This window comes from Anomaloglossus baeobatrachus, unplaced genomic scaffold (assembly GCF_048569485.1).
Source record: "Anomaloglossus baeobatrachus isolate aAnoBae1 unplaced genomic scaffold, aAnoBae1.hap1 Scaffold_922, whole genome shotgun sequence".
NCBI lineage: Eukaryota > Metazoa > Chordata > Amphibia > Anura > Aromobatidae > Anomaloglossus > Anomaloglossus baeobatrachus.
In genome coordinates this window covers 27,522-49,600 of record NW_027445319.1, presented here as the reverse complement: position 1 = coordinate 49,600, position 22,079 = coordinate 27,522, and the positions used below count along the sequence as shown (strand labels likewise).

The 22,079-nt window shown below is 47.5% G+C and overlaps 15 non-coding genes and 2 pseudogenes across 15 annotated transcripts; all 17 read left to right on the top strand.

The window, feature by feature from the left end:
- Positions 1-207: 207 nt before the first annotated feature.
- On the top strand, positions 208-398 carry LOC142289361 (U2 spliceosomal RNA). Its single transcript, XR_012749855.1, has one exon. It is a non-coding gene; the product is annotated as a U2 spliceosomal RNA (small nuclear RNA).
- Positions 399-1,515: 1,117 nt separating this feature from the next.
- On the top strand, positions 1,516-1,706 carry LOC142289360 (U2 spliceosomal RNA). The gene has a single exon (XR_012749854.1). It is a non-coding gene; the product is annotated as a U2 spliceosomal RNA (small nuclear RNA).
- Positions 1,707-2,823: 1,117 nt separating this feature from the next.
- LOC142289359 (U2 spliceosomal RNA) lies at positions 2,824-3,014 on the top strand. Its single transcript, XR_012749853.1, has one exon. It is a non-coding gene; the product is annotated as a U2 spliceosomal RNA (small nuclear RNA).
- Positions 3,015-4,131: 1,117 nt separating this feature from the next.
- LOC142289356 (U2 spliceosomal RNA) lies at positions 4,132-4,322 on the top strand. The gene has a single exon (XR_012749851.1). It is a non-coding gene; the product is annotated as a U2 spliceosomal RNA (small nuclear RNA).
- A 1,117-nt stretch (positions 4,323-5,439) lies between these two features.
- On the top strand, positions 5,440-5,608 carry LOC142289367 (U2 spliceosomal RNA; annotated as a pseudogene).
- Positions 5,609-6,284: 676 nt separating this feature from the next.
- Positions 6,285-6,481, top strand: LOC142289365 (U2 spliceosomal RNA). The gene has a single exon (XR_012749858.1). It is a non-coding gene; the product is annotated as a U2 spliceosomal RNA (small nuclear RNA).
- A 1,117-nt stretch (positions 6,482-7,598) lies between these two features.
- On the top strand, positions 7,599-7,789 carry LOC142289355 (U2 spliceosomal RNA). The gene has a single exon (XR_012749850.1). It is a non-coding gene; the product is annotated as a U2 spliceosomal RNA (small nuclear RNA).
- A 1,117-nt stretch (positions 7,790-8,906) lies between these two features.
- On the top strand, positions 8,907-9,097 carry LOC142289354 (U2 spliceosomal RNA). The gene has a single exon (XR_012749849.1). It is a non-coding gene; the product is annotated as a U2 spliceosomal RNA (small nuclear RNA).
- Positions 9,098-10,214: 1,117 nt separating this feature from the next.
- Positions 10,215-10,383, top strand: LOC142289366 (U2 spliceosomal RNA; annotated as a pseudogene).
- A 676-nt stretch (positions 10,384-11,059) lies between these two features.
- LOC142289364 (U2 spliceosomal RNA) lies at positions 11,060-11,256 on the top strand. Its single transcript, XR_012749857.1, has one exon. It is a non-coding gene; the product is annotated as a U2 spliceosomal RNA (small nuclear RNA).
- A 1,117-nt stretch (positions 11,257-12,373) lies between these two features.
- On the top strand, positions 12,374-12,564 carry LOC142289353 (U2 spliceosomal RNA). Its single transcript, XR_012749848.1, has one exon. It is a non-coding gene; the product is annotated as a U2 spliceosomal RNA (small nuclear RNA).
- A 1,117-nt stretch (positions 12,565-13,681) lies between these two features.
- LOC142289352 (U2 spliceosomal RNA) lies at positions 13,682-13,872 on the top strand. The gene has a single exon (XR_012749847.1). It is a non-coding gene; the product is annotated as a U2 spliceosomal RNA (small nuclear RNA).
- Positions 13,873-14,989: 1,117 nt separating this feature from the next.
- Positions 14,990-15,180, top strand: LOC142289351 (U2 spliceosomal RNA). Its single transcript, XR_012749846.1, has one exon. It is a non-coding gene; the product is annotated as a U2 spliceosomal RNA (small nuclear RNA).
- Positions 15,181-16,297: 1,117 nt separating this feature from the next.
- On the top strand, positions 16,298-16,488 carry LOC142289350 (U2 spliceosomal RNA). The gene has a single exon (XR_012749844.1). It is a non-coding gene; the product is annotated as a U2 spliceosomal RNA (small nuclear RNA).
- Positions 16,489-17,605: 1,117 nt separating this feature from the next.
- On the top strand, positions 17,606-17,796 carry LOC142289349 (U2 spliceosomal RNA). Its single transcript, XR_012749843.1, has one exon. It is a non-coding gene; the product is annotated as a U2 spliceosomal RNA (small nuclear RNA).
- A 1,915-nt stretch (positions 17,797-19,711) lies between these two features.
- LOC142289363 (U2 spliceosomal RNA) lies at positions 19,712-19,907 on the top strand. The gene has a single exon (XR_012749856.1). It is a non-coding gene; the product is annotated as a U2 spliceosomal RNA (small nuclear RNA).
- A 1,117-nt stretch (positions 19,908-21,024) lies between these two features.
- Positions 21,025-21,215, top strand: LOC142289348 (U2 spliceosomal RNA). The gene has a single exon (XR_012749842.1). It is a non-coding gene; the product is annotated as a U2 spliceosomal RNA (small nuclear RNA).
- Positions 21,216-22,079: the final 864 nt, after the last annotated feature.

The following is a 22,079-nucleotide window of genomic DNA, read 5'->3' as shown; positions in this document are numbered from 1 at the left end:
GGAGTTATTCAGATTCATTGCAGTGGGCGGCGGCTGCAAAACGCACCATTCTTCTTGTTTTTGCTCTGCAAAGCAGCCTTTTCAAGGGTTGGCTTGGGTGACAAAATGTCTTGTGTAGGCGTGGGTTTGTCTCCCTCTCGCTCTCTCTCCCTAAGATGTGTCCGGCATAGGCCAGGGTGCCACTCGAGGCCCAAACCAATTCTGGTTATCGCTTCTCGGCCTTTTGGCTAAGATCAAGTGTAGTATCTGTTCTTATCAGTTTAATATCTGATACGTCCCCTATCTGGGGACCATATATTAAATGGATTTTTAGAACAGGGAGATGGAAAAAGAGCTTGCTCTGTCCACTCCACGCATTGACCTGGTATTGCAGTACCTCCAGGAACGGTGCACCCCTTCTTAACCCAGTTTCCAAAAGCAGAACTCGATTCACCTGATTCATATTAGCCCGATTAGCGAATTGAAATGAATTTTTATCTAACACACTTTTTACTTGCTTTATTCATCCAAATAGCAAACTCATCACCACTCAACTTCACCAACTCTGCTATGTCCCGTGCAGTATCTTGTTGTCAGTCTAATCTAGATCATGTGTAATTGAATGGAATAGATCCCTTTTGGACAAAGTGGAGTCAGATGCTGCAGTGACCACAGGTGTGAGAGGATCTACAATTGGCATCTGGTGTTATCTCTCTGCTTCCACTCCAAATAAAGTTACCTGTTGTTACCTGAACGTCAAATACTAAGAATGGGCGGCCTATGAAAGAATTAGTACTTTCATTAAGTATACTAAACCGGCTAATTGGGAATAGACAAACTGTAAAAAGCCCTCTGAGAAAGCCCCTCTCTAACCTTTGTTAGTAAGCTTTTCTGTAGCCTGCCTGTTGATGTATTTTCGGTTTGAACAGTGCACAACATGAAGAGACGGAACACTGGCGGCTTGTCACAATGCCCCCCGATGACATCACAATAGCGCTGCTGCCTAGAAAACAAGCTGCGCAGAAGAAGTTGTTCTTTGGGTGGGAGGGTGGGCTAGTGGAAGGAGGGGGCAATCTCTTTTTTTCCCGGGTGGTAGGGGGATGACAGGAGAAGGGAAGCGGGTGGTGAGAAAGGTACAGAGGGCAGGGTTTGGGGGCTGGGAAGGAAAGGGAAAAGATTAGGGTTTGGGGATGATGAAAGGGCTTTCTACGGGTAAGGATGGCAAAGGGTGGCAGTGACGGAAAGTCAGGCAACCTGTCCTGTCCGTCTTTTTGTATCGTGAATTGGAAAGACTGCAAGGGGGAGGGGAGTTGCTTGCGCCCTAAAGGAGGAGTTATTCAGATTCATTGCAGTGGGCGGCGGCTGCAAAACGCACCATTCTTCTTGTTTTTGCTCTGCAAAGCAGCCTTTTCAAGGGTTGGCTTGGGTGACAAAATGTCTTGTGTAGGCGTGGGTTTGTCTCCCTCTCGCTCTCTCTCCCTAAGATGTGTCCGGCATAGGCCAGGGTGCCACTCGAGGCCCAAACCAATTCTGGTTATCGCTTCTCGGCCTTTTGGCTAAGATCAAGTGTAGTATCTGTTCTTATCAGTTTAATATCTGATACGTCCCCTATCTGGGGACCATATATTAAATGGATTTTTAGAACAGGGAGATGGAAAAAGAGCTTGCTCTGTCCACTCCACGCATTGACCTGGTATTGCAGTACCTCCAGGAACGGTGCACCCCTTCTTAACCCAGTTTCCAAAAGCAGAACTCGATTCACCTGATTCATATTAGCCCGATTAGCGAATTGAAATGAATTTTTATCTAACACACTTTTTACTTGCTTTATTCATCCAAATAGCAAACTCATCACCACTCAACTTCACCAACTCTGCTATGTCCCGTGCAGTATCTTGTTGTCAGTCTAATCTAGATCATGTGTAATTGAATGGAATAGATCCCTTTTGGACAAAGTGGAGTCAGATGCTGCAGTGACCACAGGTGTGAGAGGATCTACAATTGGCATCTGGTGTTATCTCTCTGCTTCCACTCCAAATAAAGTTACCTGTTGTTACCTGAACGTCAAATACTAAGAATGGGCGGCCTATGAAAGAATTAGTACTTTCATTAAGTATACTAAACCGGCTAATTGGGAATAGACAAACTGTAAAAAGCCCTCTGAGAAAGCCCCTCTCTAACCTTTGTTAGTAAGCTTTTCTGTAGCCTGCCTGTTGATGTATTTTCGGTTTGAACAGTGCACAACATGAAGAGACGGAACACTGGCGGCTTGTCACAATGCCCCCCGATGACATCACAATAGCGCTGCTGCCTAGAAAACAAGCTGCGCAGAAGAAGTTGTTCTTTGGGTGGGAGGGTGGGCTAGTGGAAGGAGGGGGCAATCTCTTTTTTTCCCGGGTGGTAGGGGGATGACAGGAGAAGGGAAGCGGGTGGTGAGAAAGGTACAGAGGGCAGGGTTTGGGGGCTGGGAAGGAAAGGGAAAAGATTAGGGTTTGGGGATGATGAAAGGGCTTTCTACGGGTAAGGATGGCAAAGGGTGGCAGTGACGGAAAGTCAGGCAACCTGTCCTGTCCGTCTTTTTGTATCGTGAATTGGAAAGACTGCAAGGGGGAGGGGAGTTGCTTGCGCCCTAAAGGAGGAGTTATTCAGATTCATTGCAGTGGGCGGCGGCTGCAAAACGCACCATTCTTCTTGTTTTTGCTCTGCAAAGCAGCCTTTTCAAGGGTTGGCTTGGGTGACAAAATGTCTTGTGTAGGCGTGGGTTTGTCTCCCTCTCGCTCTCTCTCCCTAAGATGTGTCCGGCATAGGCCAGGGTGCCACTCGAGGCCCAAACCAATTCTGGTTATCGCTTCTCGGCCTTTTGGCTAAGATCAAGTGTAGTATCTGTTCTTATCAGTTTAATATCTGATACGTCCCCTATCTGGGGACCATATATTAAATGGATTTTTAGAACAGGGAGATGGAAAAAGAGCTTGCTCTGTCCACTCCACGCATTGACCTGGTATTGCAGTACCTCCAGGAACGGTGCACCCCTTCTTAACCCAGTTTCCAAAAGCAGAACTCGATTCACCTGATTCATATTAGCCCGATTAGCGAATTGAAATGAATTTTTATCTAACACACTTTTTACTTGCTTTATTCATCCAAATAGCAAACTCATCACCACTCAACTTCACCAACTCTGCTATGTCCCGTGCAGTATCTTGTTGTCAGTCTAATCTAGATCATGTGTAATTGAATGGAATAGATCCCTTTTGGACAAAGTGGAGTCAGATGCTGCAGTGACCACAGGTGTGAGAGGATCTACAATTGGCATCTGGTGTTATCTCTCTGCTTCCACTCCAAATAAAGTTACCTGTTGTTACCTGAACGTCAAATACTAAGAATGGGCGGCCTATGAAAGAATTAGTACTTTCATTAAGTATACTAAACCGGCTAATTGGGAATAGACAAACTGTAAAAAGCCCTCTGAGAAAGCCCCTCTCTAACCTTTGTTAGTAAGCTTTTCTGTAGCCTGCCTGTTGATGTATTTTCGGTTTGAACAGTGCACAACATGAAGAGACGGAACACTGGCGGCTTGTCACAATGCCCCCCGATGACATCACAATAGCGCTGCTGCCTAGAAAACAAGCTGCGCAGAAGAAGTTGTTCTTTGGGTGGGAGGGTGGGCTAGTGGAAGGAGGGGGCAATCTCTTTTTTTCCCGGGTGGTAGGGGGATGACAGGAGAAGGGAAGCGGGTGGTGAGAAAGGTACAGAGGGCAGGGTTTGGGGGCTGGGAAGGAAAGGGAAAAGATTAGGGTTTGGGGATGATGAAAGGGCTTTCTACGGGTAAGGATGGCAAAGGGTGGCAGTGACGGAAAGTCAGGCAACCTGTCCTGTCCGTCTTTTTGTATCGTGAATTGGAAAGACTGCAAGGGGGAGGGGAGTTGCTTGCGCCCTAAAGGAGGAGTTATTCAGATTCATTGCAGTGGGCGGCGGCTGCAAAACGCACCATTCTTCTTGTTTTTGCTCTGCAAAGCAGCCTTTTCAAGGGTTGGCTTGGGTGACAAAATGTCTTGTGTAGGCGTGGGTTTGTCTCCCTCTCGCTCTCTCTCCCTAAGATGTGTCCGGCATAGGCCAGGGTGCCACTCGAGGCCCAAACCAATTCTGGTTATCGCTTCTCGGCCTTTTGGCTAAGATCAAGTGTAGTATCTGTTCTTATCAGTTTAATATCTGATACGTCCCCTATCTGGGGACCATATATTAAATGGATTTTTAGAACAGGGAGATGGAAAAAGAGCTTGCTCTGTCCACTCCACGCATTGACCTGGTATTGCAGTACCTCCAGGAACGGTGCACCCCTTCTTAACCCAGTTTCCAAAAGCAGAACTCGATTCACCTGATTCATATTAGCCCGATTAGCGAATTGAAATGAATTTTTATCTAACACACTTTTTACTTGCTTTATTCATCCAAATAGCAAACTCATCACCACTCAACTTCACCAACTCTGCTATGTCCCGTGCAGTATCTTGTTGTCAGTCTAATCTAGATCATGTGTAATTGAATGGAATAGATCCCTTTTGGACAAAGTGGAGTCAGATGCTGCAGTGACCACAGGTGTGAGAGGATCTACAATTGGCATCTGGTGTTATCTCTCTGCTTCCACTCCAAATAAAGTTACCTGTTGTTACCTGAACGTCAAATACTAAGAATGGGCGGCCTATGAAAGAATTAGTACTTTCATTAAGTATACTAAACCGGCTAATTGGGAATAGACAAACTGTAAAAAGCCCTCTGAGAAAGCCCCTCTCTAACCTTTGTTAGTAAGCTTTTCTGTAGCCTGCCTGTTGATGTATTTTCGGTTTGAACAGTGCACAACATGAAGAGACGGAACACTGGCGGCTTGTCACAATGCCCCCCGATGACATCACAATAGCGCTGCTGCCTAGAAAACAAGCTGCGCAGAAGAAGTTGTTCTTTGGGTGGGAGGGTGGGCTAGTGGAAGGAGGGGGCAATCTCTTTTTTTCCCGGGTGGTAGGGGGATGACAGGAGAAGGGAAGCGGGTGGTGAGAAAGGTACAGAGGGCAGGGTTTGGGGGCTGGGAAGGAAAGGGAAAAGATTAGGGTTTGGGGATGATGAAAGGGCTTTCTACGGGTAAGGATGGCAAAGGGTGGCAGTGACGGAAAGTCAGGCAACCTGTCCTGTCCGTCTTTTTGTATCGTGAATTGGAAAGACTGCAAGGGGGAGGGGAGTTGCTTGCGCCCTAAAGGAGGAGTTATTCAGATTCATTGCAGTGGGCGGCGGCTGCAAAACGCACCATTCTTCTTGTTTTTGCTCTGCAAAGCAGCCTTTTCAAGGGTTGGCTTGGGTGACAAAATGTCTTGTGTAGGCGTGGGTTTGTCTCCCTCTCGCTCTCTCTCCCTAAGATGTGTCCGGCATAGGCCAGGGTGCCACTCGAGGCCCAAACCAATTCTGGTTATCGCTTCTCGGCCTTTTGGCTAAGATCAAGTGTAGTATCTGTTCTTATCGCTTCTCGGCCTTTTGGCTAAGATCAAGTGTAGTATCTGTTCGAAAAGGTGGTTTAAGGCTCCGGCCACCTTAGTACAATGATGCAATGCACACTGGAAGGTTGCGCTTGTTAGTACTTTGGGAGGATAGTATATCCATCTAGAGGAAACCATGGCCCTACCAGGATCGAGGCTATCAGACTGAGTAAGTGTGGGGGTTATGGTGCAATGTGCCCCAGGAATGGACACCCTGGAGGGAGTCTGAACTTGCTAGGTTGGGACCCTGGTAAGCCTCAGACTCTGTCGCACGCCGCGCCTTGCCTATTCATACTTTCCAAGCATATTGCCCTATCCCGGCCTTCTGGCTAAGAAGGGAAATTTTTATAATCCCGGTCGGACGTCCGGTCAGCTTTGGGCTGAGAAACCAACACCCGGTTGGAGGTCCGGGTCAGCTTTGGCTGAGAAACCAACACCCGGTTGGAGGTCCGGTTAGCCTTGGGCTGAGAAACCAACACCCGGTTGGAGGTCCGGTCAGCCTTGGGCTGAGAAACCAACACCGGTTGACGGTCCGGGCAGTCTCGGCTGCGAAACCAACGACTAGTAGCTCCCTACTCCACTTGGGTAAGATGCCTCGGTGGACGCTGGGAGCAACAACAAGGCTCAACCAGGCTTCGGCTTGGGGGAGCACCGAAGATCCCTGACCCTCGCTGTGGCCTTCTGGCTCGGAGGGACGGGGTTGATTTTTGGGGATCCTCTTCTCACGGAGGGGTCCACACGAATCCTAGCCTTTGCACTGTTTTTGGTGTGACTTCGGTCATGCATTTTTGCGGTGCTTTGGAAAGCTTCATTAAATCAAAAAATCTGTTCTTATCAGTTTAATATCTGATACGTCCCCTATCTGGGGACCATATATTAAATGGATTTTTAGAACAGGGAGATGGAAAAAGAGCTTGCTCTGTCCACTCCACGCATTGACCTGGTATTGCAGTACCTCCAGGAACGGTGCACCCCTTCTTAACCCAGTTTCCAAAAGCAGAACTCGATTCACCTGATTCATATTAGCCCGATTAGCGAATTGAAATGAATTTTTATCTAACACACTTTTTACTTGCTTTATTCATCCAAATAGCAAACTCATCACCACTCAACTTCACCAACTCTGCTATGTCCCGTGCAGTATCTTGTTGTCAGTCTAATCTAGATCATGTGTAATTGAATGGAATAGATCCCTTTTGGACAAAGTGGAGTCAGATGCTGCAGTGACCACAGGTGTGAGAGGATCTACAATTGGCATCTGGTGTTATCTCTCTGCTTCCACTCCAAATAAAGTTACCTGTTGTTACCTGAACGTCAAATACTAAGAATGGGCGGCCTATGAAAGAATTAGTACTTTCATTAAGTATACTAAACCGGCTAATTGGGAATAGACAAACTGTAAAAAGCCCTCTGAGAAAGCCCCTCTCTAACCTTTGTTAGTAAGCTTTTCTGTAGCCTGCCTGTTGATGTATTTTCGGTTTGAACAGTGCACAACATGAAGAGACGGAACACTGGCGGCTTGTCACAATGCCCCCCGATGACATCACAATAGCGCTGCTGCCTAGAAAACAAGCTGCGCAGAAGAAGTTGTTCTTTGGGTGGGAGGGTGGGCTAGTGGAAGGAGGGGGCAATCTCTTTTTTTCCCGGGTGGTAGGGGGATGACAGGAGAAGGGAAGCGGGTGGTGAGAAAGGTACAGAGGGCAGGGTTTGGGGGCTGGGAAGGAAAGGGAAAAGATTAGGGTTTGGGGATGATGAAAGGGCTTTCTACGGGTAAGGATGGCAAAGGGTGGCAGTGACGGAAAGTCAGGCAACCTGTCCTGTCCGTCTTTTTGTATCGTGAATTGGAAAGACTGCAAGGGGGAGGGGAGTTGCTTGCGCCCTAAAGGAGGAGTTATTCAGATTCATTGCAGTGGGCGGCGGCTGCAAAACGCACCATTCTTCTTGTTTTTGCTCTGCAAAGCAGCCTTTTCAAGGGTTGGCTTGGGTGACAAAATGTCTTGTGTAGGCGTGGGTTTGTCTCCCTCTCGCTCTCTCTCCCTAAGATGTGTCCGGCATAGGCCAGGGTGCCACTCGAGGCCCAAACCAATTCTGGTTATCGCTTCTCGGCCTTTTGGCTAAGATCAAGTGTAGTATCTGTTCTTATCAGTTTAATATCTGATACGTCCCCTATCTGGGGACCATATATTAAATGGATTTTTAGAACAGGGAGATGGAAAAAGAGCTTGCTCTGTCCACTCCACGCATTGACCTGGTATTGCAGTACCTCCAGGAACGGTGCACCCCTTCTTAACCCAGTTTCCAAAAGCAGAACTCGATTCACCTGATTCATATTAGCCCGATTAGCGAATTGAAATGAATTTTTATCTAACACACTTTTTACTTGCTTTATTCATCCAAATAGCAAACTCATCACCACTCAACTTCACCAACTCTGCTATGTCCCGTGCAGTATCTTGTTGTCAGTCTAATCTAGATCATGTGTAATTGAATGGAATAGATCCCTTTTGGACAAAGTGGAGTCAGATGCTGCAGTGACCACAGGTGTGAGAGGATCTACAATTGGCATCTGGTGTTATCTCTCTGCTTCCACTCCAAATAAAGTTACCTGTTGTTACCTGAACGTCAAATACTAAGAATGGGCGGCCTATGAAAGAATTAGTACTTTCATTAAGTATACTAAACCGGCTAATTGGGAATAGACAAACTGTAAAAAGCCCTCTGAGAAAGCCCCTCTCTAACCTTTGTTAGTAAGCTTTTCTGTAGCCTGCCTGTTGATGTATTTTCGGTTTGAACAGTGCACAACATGAAGAGACGGAACACTGGCGGCTTGTCACAATGCCCCCCGATGACATCACAATAGCGCTGCTGCCTAGAAAACAAGCTGCGCAGAAGAAGTTGTTCTTTGGGTGGGAGGGTGGGCTAGTGGAAGGAGGGGGCAATCTCTTTTTTTCCCGGGTGGTAGGGGGATGACAGGAGAAGGGAAGCGGGTGGTGAGAAAGGTACAGAGGGCAGGGTTTGGGGGCTGGGAAGGAAAGGGAAAAGATTAGGGTTTGGGGATGATGAAAGGGCTTTCTACGGGTAAGGATGGCAAAGGGTGGCAGTGACGGAAAGTCAGGCAACCTGTCCTGTCCGTCTTTTTGTATCGTGAATTGGAAAGACTGCAAGGGGGAGGGGAGTTGCTTGCGCCCTAAAGGAGGAGTTATTCAGATTCATTGCAGTGGGCGGCGGCTGCAAAACGCACCATTCTTCTTGTTTTTGCTCTGCAAAGCAGCCTTTTCAAGGGTTGGCTTGGGTGACAAAATGTCTTGTGTAGGCGTGGGTTTGTCTCCCTCTCGCTCTCTCTCCCTAAGATGTGTCCGGCATAGGCCAGGGTGCCACTCGAGGCCCAAACCAATTCTGGTTATCGCTTCTCGGCCTTTTGGCTAAGATCAAGTGTAGTATCTGTTCTTATCAGTTTAATATCTGATACGTCCCCTATCTGGGGACCATATATTAAATGGATTTTTAGAACAGGGAGATGGAAAAAGAGCTTGCTCTGTCCACTCCACGCATTGACCTGGTATTGCAGTACCTCCAGGAACGGTGCACCCCTTCTTAACCCAGTTTCCAAAAGCAGAACTCGATTCACCTGATTCATATTAGCCCGATTAGCGAATTGAAATGAATTTTTATCTAACACACTTTTTACTTGCTTTATTCATCCAAATAGCAAACTCATCACCACTCAACTTCACCAACTCTGCTATGTCCCGTGCAGTATCTTGTTGTCAGTCTAATCTAGATCATGTGTAATTGAATGGAATAGATCCCTTTTGGACAAAGTGGAGTCAGATGCTGCAGTGACCACAGGTGTGAGAGGATCTACAATTGGCATCTGGTGTTATCTCTCTGCTTCCACTCCAAATAAAGTTACCTGTTGTTACCTGAACGTCAAATACTAAGAATGGGCGGCCTATGAAAGAATTAGTACTTTCATTAAGTATACTAAACCGGCTAATTGGGAATAGACAAACTGTAAAAAGCCCTCTGAGAAAGCCCCTCTCTAACCTTTGTTAGTAAGCTTTTCTGTAGCCTGCCTGTTGATGTATTTTCGGTTTGAACAGTGCACAACATGAAGAGACGGAACACTGGCGGCTTGTCACAATGCCCCCCGATGACATCACAATAGCGCTGCTGCCTAGAAAACAAGCTGCGCAGAAGAAGTTGTTCTTTGGGTGGGAGGGTGGGCTAGTGGAAGGAGGGGGCAATCTCTTTTTTTCCCGGGTGGTAGGGGGATGACAGGAGAAGGGAAGCGGGTGGTGAGAAAGGTACAGAGGGCAGGGTTTGGGGGCTGGGAAGGAAAGGGAAAAGATTAGGGTTTGGGGATGATGAAAGGGCTTTCTACGGGTAAGGATGGCAAAGGGTGGCAGTGACGGAAAGTCAGGCAACCTGTCCTGTCCGTCTTTTTGTATCGTGAATTGGAAAGACTGCAAGGGGGAGGGGAGTTGCTTGCGCCCTAAAGGAGGAGTTATTCAGATTCATTGCAGTGGGCGGCGGCTGCAAAACGCACCATTCTTCTTGTTTTTGCTCTGCAAAGCAGCCTTTTCAAGGGTTGGCTTGGGTGACAAAATGTCTTGTGTAGGCGTGGGTTTGTCTCCCTCTCGCTCTCTCTCCCTAAGATGTGTCCGGCATAGGCCAGGGTGCCACTCGAGGCCCAAACCAATTCTGGTTATCGCTTCTCGGCCTTTTGGCTAAGATCAAGTGTAGTATCTGTTCTTATCGCTTCTCGGCCTTTTGGCTAAGATCAAGTGTAGTATCTGTTCGAAAAGGTGGTTTAAGGCTCCGGCCACCTTAGTACAATGATGCAATGCACACTGGAAGGTTGCGCTTGTTAGTACTTTGGGAGGATAGTATATCCATCTAGAGGAAACCATGGCCCTACCAGGATCGAGGCTATCAGACTGAGTAAGTGTGGGGGTTATGGTGCAATGTGCCCCAGGAATGGACACCCTGGAGGGAGTCTGAACTTGCTAGGTTGGGACCCTGGTAAGCCTCAGACTCTGTCGCACGCCGCGCCTTGCCTATTCATACTTTCCAAGCATATTGCCCTATCCCGGCCTTCTGGCTAAGAAGGGAAATTTTTATAATCCCGGTCGGACGTCCGGTCAGCTTTGGGCTGAGAAACCAACACCCGGTTGGAGGTCCGGGTCAGCTTTGGCTGAGAAACCAACACCCGGTTGGAGGTCCGGTTAGCCTTGGGCTGAGAAACCAACACCCGGTTGGAGGTCCGGTCAGCCTTGGGCTGAGAAACCAACACCGGTTGACGGTCCGGGCAGTCTCGGCTGCGAAACCAACGACTAGTAGCTCCCTACTCCACTTGGGTAAGATGCCTCGGTGGACGCTGGGAGCAACAACAAGGCTCAACCAGGCTTCGGCTTGGGGGAGCACCGAAGATCCCTGACCCTCGCTGTGGCCTTCTGGCTCGGAGGGACGGGGTTGATTTTTGGGGATCCTCTTCTCACGGAGGGGTCCACACGAATCCTAGCCTTTGCACTGTTTTTGGTGTGACTTCGGTCATGCATTTTTGCGGTGCTTTGGAAAGCTTCATTAAATCAAAAAATCTGTTCTTATCAGTTTAATATCTGATACGTCCCCTATCTGGGGACCATATATTAAATGGATTTTTAGAACAGGGAGATGGAAAAAGAGCTTGCTCTGTCCACTCCACGCATTGACCTGGTATTGCAGTACCTCCAGGAACGGTGCACCCCTTCTTAACCCAGTTTCCAAAAGCAGAACTCGATTCACCTGATTCATATTAGCCCGATTAGCGAATTGAAATGAATTTTTATCTAACACACTTTTTACTTGCTTTATTCATCCAAATAGCAAACTCATCACCACTCAACTTCACCAACTCTGCTATGTCCCGTGCAGTATCTTGTTGTCAGTCTAATCTAGATCATGTGTAATTGAATGGAATAGATCCCTTTTGGACAAAGTGGAGTCAGATGCTGCAGTGACCACAGGTGTGAGAGGATCTACAATTGGCATCTGGTGTTATCTCTCTGCTTCCACTCCAAATAAAGTTACCTGTTGTTACCTGAACGTCAAATACTAAGAATGGGCGGCCTATGAAAGAATTAGTACTTTCATTAAGTATACTAAACCGGCTAATTGGGAATAGACAAACTGTAAAAAGCCCTCTGAGAAAGCCCCTCTCTAACCTTTGTTAGTAAGCTTTTCTGTAGCCTGCCTGTTGATGTATTTTCGGTTTGAACAGTGCACAACATGAAGAGACGGAACACTGGCGGCTTGTCACAATGCCCCCCGATGACATCACAATAGCGCTGCTGCCTAGAAAACAAGCTGCGCAGAAGAAGTTGTTCTTTGGGTGGGAGGGTGGGCTAGTGGAAGGAGGGGGCAATCTCTTTTTTTCCCGGGTGGTAGGGGGATGACAGGAGAAGGGAAGCGGGTGGTGAGAAAGGTACAGAGGGCAGGGTTTGGGGGCTGGGAAGGAAAGGGAAAAGATTAGGGTTTGGGGATGATGAAAGGGCTTTCTACGGGTAAGGATGGCAAAGGGTGGCAGTGACGGAAAGTCAGGCAACCTGTCCTGTCCGTCTTTTTGTATCGTGAATTGGAAAGACTGCAAGGGGGAGGGGAGTTGCTTGCGCCCTAAAGGAGGAGTTATTCAGATTCATTGCAGTGGGCGGCGGCTGCAAAACGCACCATTCTTCTTGTTTTTGCTCTGCAAAGCAGCCTTTTCAAGGGTTGGCTTGGGTGACAAAATGTCTTGTGTAGGCGTGGGTTTGTCTCCCTCTCGCTCTCTCTCCCTAAGATGTGTCCGGCATAGGCCAGGGTGCCACTCGAGGCCCAAACCAATTCTGGTTATCGCTTCTCGGCCTTTTGGCTAAGATCAAGTGTAGTATCTGTTCTTATCAGTTTAATATCTGATACGTCCCCTATCTGGGGACCATATATTAAATGGATTTTTAGAACAGGGAGATGGAAAAAGAGCTTGCTCTGTCCACTCCACGCATTGACCTGGTATTGCAGTACCTCCAGGAACGGTGCACCCCTTCTTAACCCAGTTTCCAAAAGCAGAACTCGATTCACCTGATTCATATTAGCCCGATTAGCGAATTGAAATGAATTTTTATCTAACACACTTTTTACTTGCTTTATTCATCCAAATAGCAAACTCATCACCACTCAACTTCACCAACTCTGCTATGTCCCGTGCAGTATCTTGTTGTCAGTCTAATCTAGATCATGTGTAATTGAATGGAATAGATCCCTTTTGGACAAAGTGGAGTCAGATGCTGCAGTGACCACAGGTGTGAGAGGATCTACAATTGGCATCTGGTGTTATCTCTCTGCTTCCACTCCAAATAAAGTTACCTGTTGTTACCTGAACGTCAAATACTAAGAATGGGCGGCCTATGAAAGAATTAGTACTTTCATTAAGTATACTAAACCGGCTAATTGGGAATAGACAAACTGTAAAAAGCCCTCTGAGAAAGCCCCTCTCTAACCTTTGTTAGTAAGCTTTTCTGTAGCCTGCCTGTTGATGTATTTTCGGTTTGAACAGTGCACAACATGAAGAGACGGAACACTGGCGGCTTGTCACAATGCCCCCCGATGACATCACAATAGCGCTGCTGCCTAGAAAACAAGCTGCGCAGAAGAAGTTGTTCTTTGGGTGGGAGGGTGGGCTAGTGGAAGGAGGGGGCAATCTCTTTTTTTCCCGGGTGGTAGGGGGATGACAGGAGAAGGGAAGCGGGTGGTGAGAAAGGTACAGAGGGCAGGGTTTGGGGGCTGGGAAGGAAAGGGAAAAGATTAGGGTTTGGGGATGATGAAAGGGCTTTCTACGGGTAAGGATGGCAAAGGGTGGCAGTGACGGAAAGTCAGGCAACCTGTCCTGTCCGTCTTTTTGTATCGTGAATTGGAAAGACTGCAAGGGGGAGGGGAGTTGCTTGCGCCCTAAAGGAGGAGTTATTCAGATTCATTGCAGTGGGCGGCGGCTGCAAAACGCACCATTCTTCTTGTTTTTGCTCTGCAAAGCAGCCTTTTCAAGGGTTGGCTTGGGTGACAAAATGTCTTGTGTAGGCGTGGGTTTGTCTCCCTCTCGCTCTCTCTCCCTAAGATGTGTCCGGCATAGGCCAGGGTGCCACTCGAGGCCCAAACCAATTCTGGTTATCGCTTCTCGGCCTTTTGGCTAAGATCAAGTGTAGTATCTGTTCTTATCAGTTTAATATCTGATACGTCCCCTATCTGGGGACCATATATTAAATGGATTTTTAGAACAGGGAGATGGAAAAAGAGCTTGCTCTGTCCACTCCACGCATTGACCTGGTATTGCAGTACCTCCAGGAACGGTGCACCCCTTCTTAACCCAGTTTCCAAAAGCAGAACTCGATTCACCTGATTCATATTAGCCCGATTAGCGAATTGAAATGAATTTTTATCTAACACACTTTTTACTTGCTTTATTCATCCAAATAGCAAACTCATCACCACTCAACTTCACCAACTCTGCTATGTCCCGTGCAGTATCTTGTTGTCAGTCTAATCTAGATCATGTGTAATTGAATGGAATAGATCCCTTTTGGACAAAGTGGAGTCAGATGCTGCAGTGACCACAGGTGTGAGAGGATCTACAATTGGCATCTGGTGTTATCTCTCTGCTTCCACTCCAAATAAAGTTACCTGTTGTTACCTGAACGTCAAATACTAAGAATGGGCGGCCTATGAAAGAATTAGTACTTTCATTAAGTATACTAAACCGGCTAATTGGGAATAGACAAACTGTAAAAAGCCCTCTGAGAAAGCCCCTCTCTAACCTTTGTTAGTAAGCTTTTCTGTAGCCTGCCTGTTGATGTATTTTCGGTTTGAACAGTGCACAACATGAAGAGACGGAACACTGGCGGCTTGTCACAATGCCCCCCGATGACATCACAATAGCGCTGCTGCCTAGAAAACAAGCTGCGCAGAAGAAGTTGTTCTTTGGGTGGGAGGGTGGGCTAGTGGAAGGAGGGGGCAATCTCTTTTTTTCCCGGGTGGTAGGGGGATGACAGGAGAAGGGAAGCGGGTGGTGAGAAAGGTACAGAGGGCAGGGTTTGGGGGCTGGGAAGGAAAGGGAAAAGATTAGGGTTTGGGGATGATGAAAGGGCTTTCTACGGGTAAGGATGGCAAAGGGTGGCAGTGACGGAAAGTCAGGCAACCTGTCCTGTCCGTCTTTTTGTATCGTGAATTGGAAAGACTGCAAGGGGGAGGGGAGTTGCTTGCGCCCTAAAGGAGGAGTTATTCAGATTCATTGCAGTGGGCGGCGGCTGCAAAACGCACCATTCTTCTTGTTTTTGCTCTGCAAAGCAGCCTTTTCAAGGGTTGGCTTGGGTGACAAAATGTCTTGTGTAGGCGTGGGTTTGTCTCCCTCTCGCTCTCTCTCCCTAAGATGTGTCCGGCATAGGCCAGGGTGCCACTCGAGGCCCAAACCAATTCTGGTTATCGCTTCTCGGCCTTTTGGCTAAGATCAAGTGTAGTATCTGTTCTTATCAGTTTAATATCTGATACGTCCCCTATCTGGGGACCATATATTAAATGGATTTTTAGAACAGGGAGATGGAAAAAGAGCTTGCTCTGTCCACTCCACGCATTGACCTGGTATTGCAGTACCTCCAGGAACGGTGCACCCCTTCTTAACCCAGTTTCCAAAAGCAGAACTCGATTCACCTGATTCATATTAGCCCGATTAGCGAATTGAAATGAATTTTTATCTAACACACTTTTTACTTGCTTTATTCATCCAAATAGCAAACTCATCACCACTCAACTTCACCAACTCTGCTATGTCCCGTGCAGTATCTTGTTGTCAGTCTAATCTAGATCATGTGTAATTGAATGGAATAGATCCCTTTTGGACAAAGTGGAGTCAGATGCTGCAGTGACCACAGGTGTGAGAGGATCTACAATTGGCATCTGGTGTTATCTCTCTGCTTCCACTCCAAATAAAGTTACCTGCTGTTACCTGAACGTCAAATACTAAGAATGGGCGGCCTATGAAAGAATTAGTACTTTCATTAAGTATACTAAACCGGCTAATTGGGAATAGACAAACTGTAAAAAGCCCTCTGAGAAAGCCCCTCTCTAACCTTTGTTAGTAAGCTTTTCTGTAGCCTGCCTGTTGATGTATTTTCGGTTTGAACAGTGCACAACATGAAGAGACGGAACACTGGCGTCTTGTCACAATGCCCCCCGATGACATCACAATAGCGCTGCTGCCTAGAAAACAAGCTGCGCAGAAGAAGTTGTTCTTTGGGTGGGAGGGTGGGCTAGTGGAAGGAGGGGGCAATCTCTTTTTTTCCCGGGTGGTAGGGGGATGACAGGAGAAGGGAAGCGGGTGGTGAGAAAGGTACAGAGGGCAGGGTTTGGGGGCTGGGAAGGAAAGGGAAAAGATTAGGGTTTGGGGATGATGAAAGGGCTTTCTACGGGTAAGGATGGCAAAGGGTGGCAGTGACGGAAAGTCAGGCAACCTGTCCTGTCCGTCTTTTTGTATCGTGAATTGGAAAGACTGCAAGGGGGAGGGGAGTTGCTTGCGCCCTAAAGGAGGAGTTATTCAGATTCATTGCAGTGGGCGGCGGCTGCAAAACGCACCATTCTTCTTGTTTTTGCTCTGCAAAGCAGCCTTTTCAAGGGTTGGCTTGGGTGACAAAATGTCTTGTGTAGGCGTGGGTTTGTCTCCCTCTCGCTCTCTCTCCCTAAGATGTGTCCGGCATAGGCCAGGGTGCCACTCGAGGCCCAAACCAATTCTGGTTATCGCTTCTCGGCCTTTTGGCTAAGATCAAGTGTAGTATCTGTTCTTATCAGTTTAATATCTGATACGTCCCCTATCTGGGGACCATATATTAAATGGATTTTTAGAACAGGGAGATGGAAAAAGAGCTTGCTCTGTCCACTCCACGCATTGACCTGGTATTGCAGTACCTCCAGGAACGGTGCACCCCTTCTTAACCCAGTTTCCAAAAGCAGAACTCGATTCACCTGATTCATATTAGCCCGATTAGCGAATTGAAATGAATTTTTATCTAACACACTTTTTACTTGCTTTATTCATCCAAATAGCAAACTCATCACCACTCAACTTCACCAACTCTGCTATGTCCCGTGCAGTATCTTGTTGTCAGTCTAATCTAGATCATGTGTAATTGAATGGAATAGATCCCTTTTGGACAAAGTGGAGTCAGATGCTGCAGTGACCACAGGTGTGAGAGGATCTACAATTGGCATCTGGTGTTATCTCTCTGCTTCCACTCCAAATAAAGTTACCTGTTGTTACCTGAACGTCAAATACTAAGAATGGGCGGCCTATGAAAGAATTAGTACTTTCATTAAGTATACTAAACCGGCTAATTGGGAATAGACAAACTGTAAAAAGCCCTCTGAGAAAGCCCCTCTCTAACCTTTGTTAGTAAGCTTTTCTGTAGCCTGCCTGTTGATGTATTTTCGGTTTGAACAGTGCACAACATGAAGAGACGGAACACTGGCGGCTTGTCACAATGCCCCCCGATGACATCACAATAGCGCTGCTGCCTAGAAAACAAGCTGCGCAGAAGAAGTTGTTCTTTGGGTGGGAGGGTGGGCTAGTGGAAGGAGGGGGCAATCTCTTTTTTTCCCGGGTGGTAGGGGGATGACAGGAGAAGGGAAGCGGGTGGTGAGAAAGGTACAGAGGGCAGGGTTTGGGGGCTGGGAAGGAAAGGGAAAAGATTAGGGTTTGGGGATGATGAAAGGGCTTTCTACGGGTAAGGATGGCAAAGGGTGGCAGTGACGGAAAGTCAGGCAACCTGTCCTGTCCGTCTTTTTGTATCGTGAATTGGAAAGACTGCAAGGGGGAGGGGAGTTGCTTGCGCCCTAAAGGAGGAGTTATTCAGATTCATTGCAGTGGGCGGCGGCTGCAAAACGCACCATTCTTCTTGTTTTTGCTCTGCAAAGCAGCCTTTTCAAGGGTTGGCTTGGGTGACAAAATGTCTTGTGTAGGCGTGGGTTTGTCTCCCTCTCGCTCTCTCTCCCTAAGATGTGTCCGGCATAGGCCAGGGTGCCACTCGAGGCCCAAACCAATTCTGGTTATCGCTTCTCGGCCTTTTGGCTAAGATCAAGTGTAGTATCTGTTCTTATCAGTTTAATATCTGATACGTCCCCTATCTGGGGACCATATATTAAATGGATTTTTAGAACAGGGAGATGGAAAAAGAGCTTGCTCTGTCCACTCCACGCATTGACCTGGTATTGCAGTACCTCCAGGAACGGTGCACCCCTTCTTAACCCAGTTTCCAAAAGCAGAACTCGATTCACCTGATTCATATTAGCCCGATTAGCGAATTGAAATGAATTTTTATCTAACACACTTTTTACTTGCTTTATTCATCCAAATAGCAAACTCATCACCACTCAACTTCACCAACTCTGCTATGTCCCGTGCAGTATCTTGTTGTCAGTCTAATCTAGATCATGTGTAATTGAATGGAATAGATCCCTTTTGGACAAAGTGGAGTCAGATGCTGCAGTGACCACAGGTGTGAGAGGATCTACAATTGGCATCTGGTGTTATCTCTCTGCTTCCACTCCAAATAAAGTTACCTGTTGTTACCTGAACGTCAAATACTAAGAATGGGCGGCCTATGAAAGAATTAGTACTTTCATTAAGTATACTAAACCGGCTAATTGGGAATAGACAAACTGTAAAAAGCCCTCTGAGAAAGCCCCTCTCTAACCTTTGTTAGTAAGCTTTTCTGTAGCCTGCCTGTTGATGTATTTTCGGTTTGAACAGTGCACAACATGAAGAGACGGAACACTGGCGGCTTGTCACAATGCCCCCCGATGACATCACAATAGCGCTGCTGCCTAGAAAACAAGCTGCGCAGAAGAAGTTGTTCTTTGGGTGGGAGGGTGGGCTAGTGGAAGGAGGGGGCAATCTCTTTTTTTCCCGGGTGGTAGGGGGATGACAGGAGAAGGGAAGCGGGTGGTGAGAAAGGTACAGAGGGCAGGGTTTGGGGGCTGGGAAGGAAAGGGAAAAGATTAGGGTTTGGGGATGATGAAAGGGCTTTCTACGGGTAAGGATGGCAAAGGGTGGCAGTGACGGAAAGTCAGGCAACCTGTCCTGTCCGTCTTTTTGTATCGTGAATTGGAAAGACTGCAAGGGGGAGGGGAGTTGCTTGCGCCCTAAAGGAGGAGTTATTCAGATTCATTGCAGTGGGCGGCGGCTGCAAAACGCACCATTCTTCTTGTTTTTGCTCTGCAAAGCAGCCTTTTCAAGGGTTGGCTTGGGTGACAAAATGTCTTGTGTAGGCGTGGGTTTGTCTCCCTCTCGCTCTCTCTCCCTAAGATGTGTCCGGCATAGGCCAGGGTGCCACTCGAGGCCCAAACCAATTCTGGTTATCGCTTCTCGGCCTTTTGGCTAAGATCAAGTGTAGTGTTGTTCGAAGAGGTGGTTTAAGCTCCAGGCCACCTTAGTACAATGATACAATGCACACTGGAAGGTTGCGCTTGCTAGTACTCTGGGTGGATAGTATATTCATCTAGTGGAAAACATGGCCCTACCAGGATCAAGGCTATTAGACTGAGTAAGGATGGGGGGCTATGGTACAACGTGCCCCAGGACTGACGACCCTGGAGTGAGTCTGAGCTTGCTGGCTTGGGACCCCGGCAAGCCTTGGGCTCTGTAGCACACCGTACCTTGCCTTTTCATACTTTTTGAGCATATTACCCTATCCCGGCCTTCTGGCTAGGAAGGGAAATTTTTATAATCCCGGTCGGAGGTCTGGTCAGCTTTGGGCTGAGAAACTAACACCCGGTTGGAGGTCCGGGTCAGCTTCGGCTGAGAAACCAACACCCGGTTGGAGGTCTGGGTCAGCTTCGGCTGAGAAACCAACACCCGGTTGGAGGTCCGGTTAGCCTTGGGCTGAGAAACCAACACCGGTTGACGGTCCGGGCAGTTTCGGCTGCGAAACCAACAACTAGTAGCTCTCTACTCCACTTGGGTAAGATGCCTGGGTGGACGCTGGGAGCAACGACAAGGCTCAACCAGGCTTCGGCTTGGGGGAGCACCGAAGATCCCTGACCCTTGCTGTGGCCTTCTGGCTCGGAGGGACGGGGTTGATTTTTGGGGACCCTCTCCTCACGGTGGGGTCCACACGAATCCTAGCCTTTGCACTGTTTTTGGTGTGACTTCGGTCATACATTTTTTGTGGTGCTTTGGAAAGCTTCATTAAATCAAAATCTGTTCTTATCAGTTTAATATCTGATACGTCCCCTATCTGGGGACCATATATTAAATGGATTTTTAGAACAGGGAGATGGAAAAAGAGCTTGCTCTGTCCACTCCACGCATTGACCTGGTATTGCAGTACCTCCAGGAACGGTGCACCCCTTCTTAACCCAGTTTCCAAAAGCAGAACTCGATTCACCTGATTCATATTAGCCCGATTAGCGAATTGAAATGAATTTTTATCTAACACACTTTTTACTTGCTTTATTCATCCAAATAGCAAACTCATCACCACTCAACTTCACCAACTCTGCTATGTCCCGTGCAGTATCTTGTTGTCAGTCTAATCTAGATCATGTGTAATTGAATGGAATAGATCCCTTTTGGACAAAGTGGAGTCAGATGCTGCAGTGACCACAGGTGTGAGAGGATCTACAATTGGCATCTGGTGTTATCTCTCTGCTTCCACTCCAAATAAAGTTACCTGTTGTTACCTGAACGTCAAATACTAAGAATGGGCGGCCTATGAAAGAATTAGTACTTTCATTAAGTATACTAAACCGGCTAATTGGGAATAGACAAACTGTAAAAAGCCCTCTGAGAAAGCCCCTCTCTAACCTTTGTTAGTAAGCTTTTCTGTAGCCTGCCTGTTGATGTATTTTCGGTTTGAACAGTGCACAACATGAAGAGACGGAACACTGGCGGCTTGTCACAATGCCCCCCGATGACATCACAATAGCGCTGCTGCCTAGAAAACAAGCTGCGCAGAAGAAGTTGTTCTTTGGGTGGGAGGGTGGGCTAGTGGAAGGAGGGGGCAATCTCTTTTTTTCCCGGGTGGTAGGGGGATGACAGGAGAAGGGAAGCGGGTGGTGAGAAAGGTACAGAGGGCAGGGTTTGGGGGCTGGGAAGGAAAGGGAAAAGATTAGGGTTTGGGGATGATGAAAGGGCTTTCTACGGGTAAGGATGGCAAAGGGTGGCAGTGACGGAAAGTCAGGCAACCTGTCCTGTCCGTCTTTTTGTATCGTGAATTGGAAAGACTGCAAGGGGGAGGGGAGTTGCTTGCGCCCTAAAGGAGGAGTTATTCAGATTCATTGCAGTGGGCGGCGGCTGCAAAACGCACCATTCTTCTTGTTTTTGCTCTGCAAAGCAGCCTTTTCAAGGGTTGGCTTGGGTGACAAAATGTCTTGTGTAGGCGTGGGTTTGTCTCCCTCTCGCTCTCTCTCCCTAAGATGTGTCCGGCATAGGCCAGGGTGCCACTCGAGGCCCAAACCAATTCTGGTTATCGCTTCTCGGCCTTTTGGCTAAGATCAAGTGTAGTATCTGTTCTTATCAGTTTAATATCTGATACGTCCCCTATCTGGGGACCATATATTAAATGGATTTTTAGAACAGGGAGATGGAAAAAGAGCTTGCTCTGTCCACTCCACGCATTGACCTGGTATTGCAGTACCTCCAGGAACGGTGCACCCCTTCTTAACCCAGTTTCCAAAAGCAGAACTCGATTCACCTGATTCATATTAGCCCGATTAGCGAATTGAAATGAATTTTTATCTAACACACTTTTTACTTGCTTTATTCATCCAAATAGCAAACTCATCACCACTCAACTTCACCAACTCTGCTATGTCCCGTGCAGTATCTTGTTGTCAGTCTAATCTAGATCATGTGTAATTGAATGGAATAGATCCCTTTTGGACAAAGTGGAGTCAGATGCTGCAGTGACCACAGGTGTGAGAGGATCTACAATTGGCATCTGGTGTTATCTCTCTGCTTCCACTCCAAATAAAGTTACCTGTTGTTACCTGAACGTCAAATACTAAGAATGGGCGGCCTATGAAAGAATTAGTACTTTCATTAAGTATACTAAACCGGCTAATTGGGAATAGACAAACTGTAAAAAGCCCTCTGAGAAAGCCCCTCTCTAACCTTTGTTAGTAAGCTTTTCTGTAGCCTGCCTGTTGATGTATTTTCGGTTTGAACAGTGCACAACATGAAGAGACGGAACACTGGCGGCTTGTCACAATGCCCCCCGATGACATCACAATAGCGCTGCTGCCTAGAAAACAAGCTGCGCAGAAGAAGTTGTTCTTTGGGTGGGAGGGTGGGCTAGTGGAAGGAGGGGGCAATCTCTTTTTTTCCCGGGTGGTAGGGGGATGACAGGAGAAGGGAAGCGGGTGGTGAGAAAGGTACAGAGGGCAGGGTTTGGGGGCTGGGAAGGAAAGGGAAAAGATTAGGGTTTGGGGATGATGAAAGGGCTTTCTACGGGTAAGGATGGCAAAGGGTGGCAGTGACGGAAAGTCAGGCAACCTGTCCTGTCCGTCTTTTTGTATCGTGAA